The sequence below is a fragment of the Ixodes scapularis genome, unplaced genomic scaffold, assembly GCF_016920785.2.
Source record: "Ixodes scapularis isolate PalLabHiFi unplaced genomic scaffold, ASM1692078v2 PGA_scaffold2__306_contigs__length_199485367, whole genome shotgun sequence".
Classification (NCBI taxonomy): Eukaryota; Metazoa; Arthropoda; class Arachnida; order Ixodida; family Ixodidae; genus Ixodes; species Ixodes scapularis.
In genome coordinates, this window is record NW_024609857.1 from 60,552,876 (window position 1) to 60,562,708 (window position 9,833).

Below are 9,833 nucleotides of genomic sequence, written 5' to 3' on the forward strand. Positions count from 1 at the left end.
TCTTGATTACTTCGAGTTATTATAAAACCAGTTTATTTATTATGAGCCTAATTCACGTTATTATTACTTTTCAGACTACTCCGAGTTACTTTTGCCCAGAAGGACTTTAATTTGGCCTAATCATTACGAGGACTATTTTTTATATTTGGAGCTAATATTCAACCGCTATAATTACCTCTTGATTACGTTGAGTTACTACTTACTCTCTCTATTACTCTTTTATTTGATTACTTTGAGTTATTTTGACACAATTGACTTTAATTCGGCCTCATTGCGATTGTGATGACGTTTTTATTACTTTGAGGAAATATTCAATCAATTGATTTATTATAAGTCTAATAGGCATGATGATTACTCTTTTGATTACTGTAAGTTACTATTGACCCAATTGACTTTAATTCGGCATAATTTACATTTTTGTGACACTGTTCATTACTTCAAGTTAATTTACCACACATTGATATATTATGAGCTCAAATCACATCATTAGTTTACAGTTTTAGTTACTTATAATTGCTTTTGACCCAATGAACTTTAATTCGGTGTGAATGATATTGTGATGACTCTTTCTGATTACTTGTAACTATTCAACCAATAATGGTAACTGAACCGAGAATAAATCACTTGGTTGTATAAAAACTCAATAATAATGAGAGTGAGTGTTATGTCAATTAGACCAATATAAAGTCAAATAGGTCAGAGTTACTAAAAGTAATGTAGATGTCAATAACGCTGATATAAACTCAGTTGTGCGACTAATGTATCGGGGAAAGGTAAAAAGGGACCCCTAAGTTAATTTAGTTAATTTAAAGTCACTTGGGTGAATAAAAACACAGAGTTATCAAAGAATTTATTAATCAAAATCTTAGCTGAGCTTTTATGTAGTCGCGCTGAACAAAAATAATTCAAAGTAATCGACTGAGTCATTAAAATCTTGAATCTATAACATTATTCATGTCAATAAGAGCTATATAACCAGAAAATAATCAGAGGGTCAAATGAGCTTCTCCCAAGTTATATTTGTGTTAATAATTCATCGATGCAATCGAGAGGGTATTCAAAAATGTTGGCTAACTTTTATTATGTAAATTTTGTTATTAATAAGTCGAAGTAATTTGAAGTACAAGCCATCATCAACTAAAATTTAAGTAGAGTAAGATATGGCAATAATAGCGCGAAGTAATCAAAATAGTAATCACAAATTGTCATCGCACCTATATCATCTTCATTGTACCTATAATAAGTGTAAAAAATATGAGAGAAAAAAACGTCAACTCAGCTCAAAGAACATGGAGTGCGCCACTACTAACTCGAGATTACCAAAAGAGTGCTCAACGTGTCAATTAAGCCTCATCGATTGCGCGCTAGTAAGTCCAAGTGATGGAAATAGAGATCAAGTTATCAGTTGTCCCCAACAAAATCTAAATGTATAAACAATTACTCTAAATTATCAAAAGTGCAGGCGAAACACGACCACCGAAAGCAAATAAGCCCACGTATATATTGTGGATTAAATCGACTGACCCCGGAATTAAATTGGGTTCCGCTGGGATTAAATTGAATGGCACTCGGAATAAAACGACCGTCGTTGGGATTAAAACGAGTGTAAAAACCCGTAAAGGGCAAACACTTTATTATTATTATTATTTTTTTTTTTTTTTTTTTTTTTTTTTTTTTTTGACAGGTGGTTTGTTAAGGCGCGGAAGTTGGCCGGAATCTTGGCTCACCTCGGAGCCAGCGAAGCAGGAAAGAGTCCGTGTGCTGGTCTGACTTGACGTCCGCCAGGCGGCTCTTGAGCTGCAACGAGGAAGCAACCCTATGGCCTCTGGGGCTCTATCGAATATCTCGAGAGGCCAGGACGCCTCGGCCAGTATATTTGAAGACGCGTCCTCCGTGCACCTCCACGACAGCAAAACCGCGTATCAACCACGTGCCAGACTCCTCCGTTGAACTCCGACCGCAGTTGACGTTACCATCAGACCAATCGAGTACCGCCTAAAGTGCATCTTCACGGAGCTAGTTGTTTTTTGTGCGTTTGCTATTACCAACTACACTAATCACGCGCTGTAAGTGTGCCGTGATCATTAGTATTTTTTCCCCGAGTTTTCACGAGTGCCATGACCATGCACTTTTGACGCTGTTTGATTGTCTCCTCCAGGTCGTAGTATCTTCTCCGGTCGGACTTCGAGCGAAACGGAGTATAGTGCTCGGCGTGCTTTGTATGCCATTCAAAATGCCGAAAATGCCCGCCAAAATCTCATCGGAGAGACAAAGGCGCGCATACATCATCGCCCTCCCAAAACATGGCGGCTTTCCGGATCAATGGGCGGATCCGAGGGTCCCACCATTCCATGGTGATTATGGGGTATCCACACGAAGAACAACTCCGCGGACGGATGTCGTGACGTCAACAACCCGGGAAAATCCGTCTTCGGCTCCGCCGCCCACCTGCAGAACCTTCGTGCTGTGCTGACAGAACGAAGCCTCCGCGCCTCCAGCACGGAAGAGAACGGCACCTCGAGGCTTCAAAAAGGTATGACGTATGTCTCACGTGATGCGCAATCTGCGGAGGAAAGTGGAGGATTTCTTCTTCGTGTAGATACCCCATTGCCCGCAAAAGAAGCATATGTTGTTTACGAAATATGTTCGGTTAACATTTGAGGACATTTCTTGGGTTCCGGCAGTGTAGTTATCTCAATTTTCTTTTTTTAACGATTGCTTTTGCTAACACCGGATCGAGACATCGCACCGATCTCTCCAGACACCTGTGTGTCTGTCATCGGGAAACGTGCGAATAGTCGTGCGAGCCGGAATACGAGTCGCGACAATGTCGAGGCCCCCAACACAAACATCTCTCCCTGCGTTCTTTCCTCTCTTCACGTGGGACCTCGCATATCCCGCCGGGGCTCAGGCGCTCGAGGCTAAGTTCCTCAAGGACGGCTTTATTGACCCCCCCCCCCCCCCCCAGTTCCCTTTCCATATCTCCTAGCCTTTTCTCTCTCTCTCTCTCTCTTTCTCCACATGGCCGGCAGCAGCTGGCAGCGCGCGGTTTCCAGTATTAAACACACAATAACAAAAAAAAAGCCTGATATGTTTTATTTTTTTTAGCGGATTTAACATAGCTGTGTTTGTTCTTGAAATTTTCCGTCATTTTTGTGTCGCTTGTCCGTGTCGTACGTGCGTCTTTTTCCGTCCTGTTTCAGTTCGCGTCTTTCAACCTTTTAATCGATATGTACGTACCAACTAGCCCCAACTAAAGTTTTATCGCAATTTTTTTGTTGGACTTGTTGTTGAAAATTGTTGTCATTTTTGTGTTTGCAATCTACACCTGCAAATGTTGCGTGCGAATAAACTTGTGGGTATTACTGGAGAGAGCTGCCTAGGCGCGCCTATAGAAGTAATGCTGTTAGTGGTAAAGCGCTAAATTTCTTTCTTTCTTTGGATGGATGGATGGATGGATGGATGGATGCTAACGGCTGTACCCTTTATATCGGGCAGTAGCTTGCGCCACCTAGCCGGGTCTTTCTTTCTTTCTAAAGTTTCTGCGTAGTTGTACAGTCCTAAGGGCAACCAAGTAAAGAATGTTTTACTGCTTTACAGAATCCTTATCGAATCGCGTTACTTGTCAACGCTGCTACGTTTTACTAACATCTGCCACGTTTTTGCTTTAAAAAAAAGATTAAAATTGCCTTCGATTAGCTGCACAGAAAAACAAATTCCCTAAAAAACGGCACAACGGATACGAGATATAAATTCAAAAATTATTCAGTGAGAACGTTTTCGCGTTCACCCACTTGCCCCCAAGAAAAGTCACAATTATCGCGGCACGAAACGCTCAACCGTCGTTGGTACATGCTTTGATTAGAAAGAAGCCTTTTACAACGTCGGTTGCAACCCATCTTGTACAGGTTACTCGTAAAAAAAAAGAAGTCATCGATTTGGATTACAATTGCTCCTGGTTTAAAAGCATTCAACTAGATCACTTGGGAAGAAAAGTAAGTGGCCATTACATGAAAATGTAACCGTTACTTTTTTATTGCTTTAGATTTTCAAAAGGACAGCTATTTCTGCCAATTAGAAAACGGGTCTTTCGCACCGTCCATTACTGGTTAACAATCACCGAACTATAAACTAATTATCACCTTAATCCACCCAATTCAATTATCTATCCTCCTGGCGTTGACATTGGCTCGAGGATTCCTTCGTAGAAATGTTGCACAAACGAAGGGCGCCATCAGAAACAAGAGGGGAGAAAGAGTAACGGTTACCAGTAATTGTAGTACTTCTAAAAAATAATCGGATTACTCGTGCGATTACTTCCCCATACATACGATCAAATGTTTACAAAATTACTCCAAAACGTAATAGATTACAAGTACTGAGATTACTCGCGATGAGTACCGCGTACAACTCTGGTGTCACCGTCCGTGAAAGCTAGTTCCGCCGTACCATCGTGAGGAGACCTTCTCGTAAAGGTTTCGAGGTCTCCACTCTGCGTTCCCAGCGATCGCGTAGTGGAATCTGCTCATACTTTTCTCTGCTGGAATCCCCCAGGTTGAACTAACAAATAGTCCGTGCTTCAGAAGTTCGCGCCGTCTAGTAGCTTCCGCGCCAATTATCGGAGCCCGCCATTTGTTCGGGCACGCAATCATTCTGGGCATGTACTGGGCACGAGGCCTGCGTCAGCCTTCGGCGAGGACTCGGATCCAATCACGCGCCTCGTGCCCAAGTCATGGCGATCGATCGACCGCCAGTGCTGCTCGACGAGGTTTTAGAAAAGATCGTATATCGCGTCGCAAATTTAACAGCACGTAAATATTCGGTATATATCCGGTAAACGGCGCCTAATAAACACGGACAAATTAACCCTCCCCCCTCCCGCCGTATATGTTCTCAGGATTTCCTTGCGATACGAGTTGTAAGTCAAGTAACAATTACTGTGATACAAAGTACCGCCTTGAAAGTAACGTTTGTGATGTCGGAAAAATACGAAACAATAAAGGTTACGTTTGAAGGAACTCGTTAGTTCTTGCTGTTGTTGTTATCAAATTAGAGGGTAACGCCCTTTCGTTTCCTGTTTCCGGTAACGGGCACAACAATGCCCAGACGTCAAAAAGGCTGCCATCCTCCACCTTAGTGGTGGTTCCCGCCCACCTACGCCGTTAAGAAGGAATGTATAGGGGGTATTCACTGGACGCCATATTTGAGGTAACTGCGCACAGCGCATGCCCGGAAAGAGTTTCCGGTCAGCTCTCGGGCAACCGCAAGAGAAGAGAGGAAGAAGAAATCCTCTTATTACCGGGGCTCTCCTTTGTAGGTCCCAGGGTAGCCTAAACGTCGCTATTCTCCCTCTAGAAGATTATAGAAGATTAACTTGCCACTCTAAATTCGTACAAAAGCATATTTCCCCTCTCTCTCTTCCCCCGTGGTCAGGAAGCAGCAGCGAGCTCAGCTATGACGGCCAGTGAATACTCCCTATACAAGGAAACAACAACAAAAAATGGAAATGGGTTCTCAGCATTAGCGAATTTGTGAACAGCGTTCGGGTCCCTCAATAAATCGAGTCCATTTGTCTCCGTACCCCCCCCCCCTTCCCCTCATTGGCGCATGACCTTGAGCGTATGTGTATGTGTGTTCAGAAAGCGTGGCGTGCAGCTGACAGGAAAGAATGGGTCAGATACCGAGGCCTAATGATTGAGCCAAGCCGGAAAGCAAGGTCAGGCAACAAAGCGGTCTTCTTTCTTTTGCGAGAAGTACAAACCACGACAAGAACAAAAGTCTGGAAAACAGCAGCGTCGTCAGTCTTCTTTTACTTTGTCCTTGTCGTTGCGCCGTTTCCACTTTTGAATAATAATAATAAAAAGCAACTATAGCTGAATCGCCTACGTTATTCTATCGCAAGTCCGGTGACCAGGAACACAAAATTCTCCACTTCTCCCCTTCAGACGTAGACTTGAAATCTAAAATTATTTGCTTTACTGTACTCCTCTTTTTTCTTTTTTTTCTTTTTTTTTTTTGGGGGGGGGGGGGGGATTTTAGCTACGCCCGGCCCACACCACCTAGGATAATCAAGGCCTGCGAACATCCTGCTCTTTTTCCATGAAATGTCACCATATTCGGATTGCGCCAACTCTGAAATCGAACCCGAGCCCGATGCTCACAGTCCTTCGAGGCGTCGGTTGGAGACGAGGCCAAGCCGTGTACTAACGCAACCCTCGTATCCAATTTCTGTCCTCACTCGATCTCACTGTAATGACGTCAAAATTTTAGTGCGGAGGCTTTGATTATTCTAGGTCGTGTTGTCACGGCACACTTGAAACAAGAACTATTGGTGCGCTTCATGGTCGTGCATAAACGTTCTGAGCCCTTCGCAAAAAACCGACCAGAGCTTCAAAAAAGAAATATTTTAGAAAAATTATAAAGCGAAGGATGTAATAAACGCAATAAAATTTATCTCGAAAAGTGTGTTGTCGAAGTTTGTATCCCCCACTTATTCAATCCTAAGAAATATTTTTTTTTAATCCAAAATAATGAGGAAGTAACAAAAACATGTCAAGGAACACCGGTTACCAATACATTTTAGCAAGAACTTGGTTCTTGCTAGATTGTACTGGCCACACTGTTTCATGAATTTTTTTTTTTTACTTTTTTTTTATTTTTGTGCGTGATTTGTTCAGCCGGTGATCTCAAGCTCACAAAGACCACAAGCGCCGTGACGGTGCACATTTGGTGCTGCTTGATTGCCTCCGACGGATCGTAGCGTTGGCTGCGGTCGTATACTTAAAATGAAACGGAGTATAATGTGCGCGTTTCTCGTTCGGAACAAAAATATTTTATCTTTCCAGCGAGGTACACATTTTGGTGTCAGCCACTTTCACCTTCGGGCAGACGTCGACCGCAGCTCCTTCGAGAAACGGCAATGGGGGAGCTTTTCCACCGTACATCGCCGCTTTTTTCTCCTTAGCGCGATCGGGGCGACGCCGACAGGTGCGTAGCGTACAGGTTCAACAACGCGTTTGTAAGAGTACACACAGGCGTACCGCTGCAAGCTTGAAAGTCGGAGCCTCTACGTAATAAAAACAGGCTTCGGATCGGTGAGCCGGCCCAGTGGCAGCTATACACCGTGTCGAGCGAATGTGCGTCATCCAAGGACCCGAACCTAGCCGCGCTGCTGGGAGCCTGGGACCCGCCCTCTTCCGTAGTGTGGCGCCATGCAAAGGCGCCACACTACCACGCCGCGAAAAATAATAGCAGAGAGTACCGAACTTACACAAAATCCATTTGCTATTATGGCAGCGATCGTAGTACTGAAAACATACGTTCGCTCTTATGGCCCGTGTTTGCCCTGCCCAGTGGTGGCAGTTTCAGGGGGGCAAAACACGCACCTTGCCTCCCCTGTCTGAGAAGTGGGGAAGGGGGGGGGTAGCAGAAGCCCCCTTGCCCCCCCCCCCCCCCCCCCCCCGGCCTGGGTGGGTAGGCCCATGAGCGACGATTAAAGCTGTTGAACGCAAACCCCACCAGACTTCGCGCAATAAAATAAAAGTGTTTACTCACTTTTCCGAAATGCGGCAGAAAATTTGTATAACGCAGTCAAAGCTGCTGGCACGATCGTTTGTAATCACCTAGAGCACCTCCTTTGCGCGGGAGCAAACAAATGAATCTCAAGATAAAGCCACGCGCTCGCTCCAACAGCCTTGACAGCTTCAACTTCGCCCGCACTTTATGTGCCAGCGAAGTTGAAACTACAAGCACGAGTGAGCAGAGTGGCGCCCCAAACGACGCCTGCACTGCACGAATTCGGCGCGTGCCCGGCAGGGACACTGAAAGCCCGGAGCTCGCTCTCGTCGCTTATGCTAAGCTCGCACGTTAAAGCGAAACTGAATATAGCAGGTCGCAGGTCTGTCAGACCCTCCTTGTGCCATGTTGGCCGCACTACGAGGCACCTACCTCACCGAGTGCCAACTTCTGTCTGTCGTTCAATTGGCCCGGGTATCCGCTACTGTCCATGGCTGCTGCACCACACGAACGGCGTTCCCCGCTCGCAGTCGCGCGCGCTGCCTCGCAAAACGGCAGCAAACCGGTTATCCTCGAAGGGCACCGACACAGCCGCCACTGAGCAAACTCTGCGGGTAGTGCGCCTAGGTTTGAGAGTGTTTCCAACTGTTGGATAAGAGTCACGTGGTTTGTAGACCACTTGTGTATTACAGGCTGAGAGAAAAGCGTCGAGCACCTGCAAGCGTCTCCAGGCTTTGCTCAGCCTCTCCGCCACTGCGGCAACGCACGCAAGTGCATGAGCAACCAATGTCCGCATAAGGCAACGTTAATGTTGGCAGGACGCGTCCCCCATTAACCTAAAAACGGGCCGTCGCCCGTTTGCCCGCTGTCGGTAGTAGCGCCATCCTTCGCCACCGTGACTCACTGCACTGGCTTCTCCCCTGGCCTGGAGCAGTCGCAAGACCAAGCCCAGCATTATGCGAGTGCTTGATGTATCAATAAACGATTTTCCACCACCACAACCGGGATCCAGAAGCGCGCGAACGGCGCGAACGCTTCTCCTACCGTCCCATTCGTGCGGAGAGGTCGTAAGCGGAAAAAGAGGAGGCGGCGGCGTCTCTCCTCGGGGACGCGCTCTCAACCCAGGCATCGAATTCGCCGTTTCAGTTGTTTGAGCATGGACCAAGAGAGAAGAGTCTAAGAAAAAGTCGTGTTACGTCGAGTTACTGCAGCTTCTACTGATAGATTCTTGTGTCTTGTGGTAGAATGGTGAAAAGCTGATCTTGGGAAGTATAGATAGACAAGTAGTGATGCGTATTTAATTAGAAACGAATTTGAATTTTCGCACGCAGTTTGACGCAGCGTTTTGAGCCTGAGCACGAGGTTTGATGCTATCAAAGTGCAGTCCTCGTGTTGTCCTTCTTTAATTACTTTTTATTATTTATTACGCAATTTATGCGGCTGATATTGCGGTGTTTTTTTGTTTTGTTGTTTTTTTTCTACTAGAGGCATCTTTAAGCCGGGGTCGCACTGCTTACACATCATACAAAAGTTAGTGTGCAGATATCAGTCACCACGATATTCATGGTTCGAATGTCGTGTGCCAAATTTTTCCTTGAATTTGTTACCATGCAGCATTCGAAGCACAGGTCTCGTGGAGACTTGCGTCCGAATCTGTTTGAAGACTGTCCAGTGTATGATGTATAAGTAGTGTGAGCCCGGCTTTAGGGAAACAAATTATGACAGTGAGATACGACCACCTCGCAATAAATTCGACAATTTTTTTGTATAAACTTCGTGATAATTAAAAGTACTGATTCCAAAAGTAGGGCGTTATCTAGTAAACGTCTAGTTTTCGGCACATGCGTAACACAATCGACCGTATCCCGTTATGCACCTTGTGATGTAACTTAATTGATATACAAACCATGGCATCCCAAGAAAAATAAATTTGGTTTATTTATAAATTCCAACCTTATTCCAACCTGGTTTATTCGATATTCTAACTTCCAACCTAGTTTATTTACAGATTCCAAACCTTGAGCTTCTAGGTTAGGCGCAAACTAGCTTGCCATGCATTGGCTTCGAGCAGTTTCTTTCGATACGCTACCCTGTCTGTTATAGGCATGCCACTGTTGACCAGGAATAGCAGTTCAAACTTCTCTATTACAATTCTAGAAGTTTTGTCTCGTGGTCATCTCTTGCTGGGCATGCTTGAAGGGAGGGGAGCACTTCTACAAATACGGCAAAATCAGTGCTGTAAACTTTTTAAGCCCTCTGTGCTTTCTAATATGTGGAACATCAATGCCAAGACCTTTTTGACAGTTACCAGCACTTCC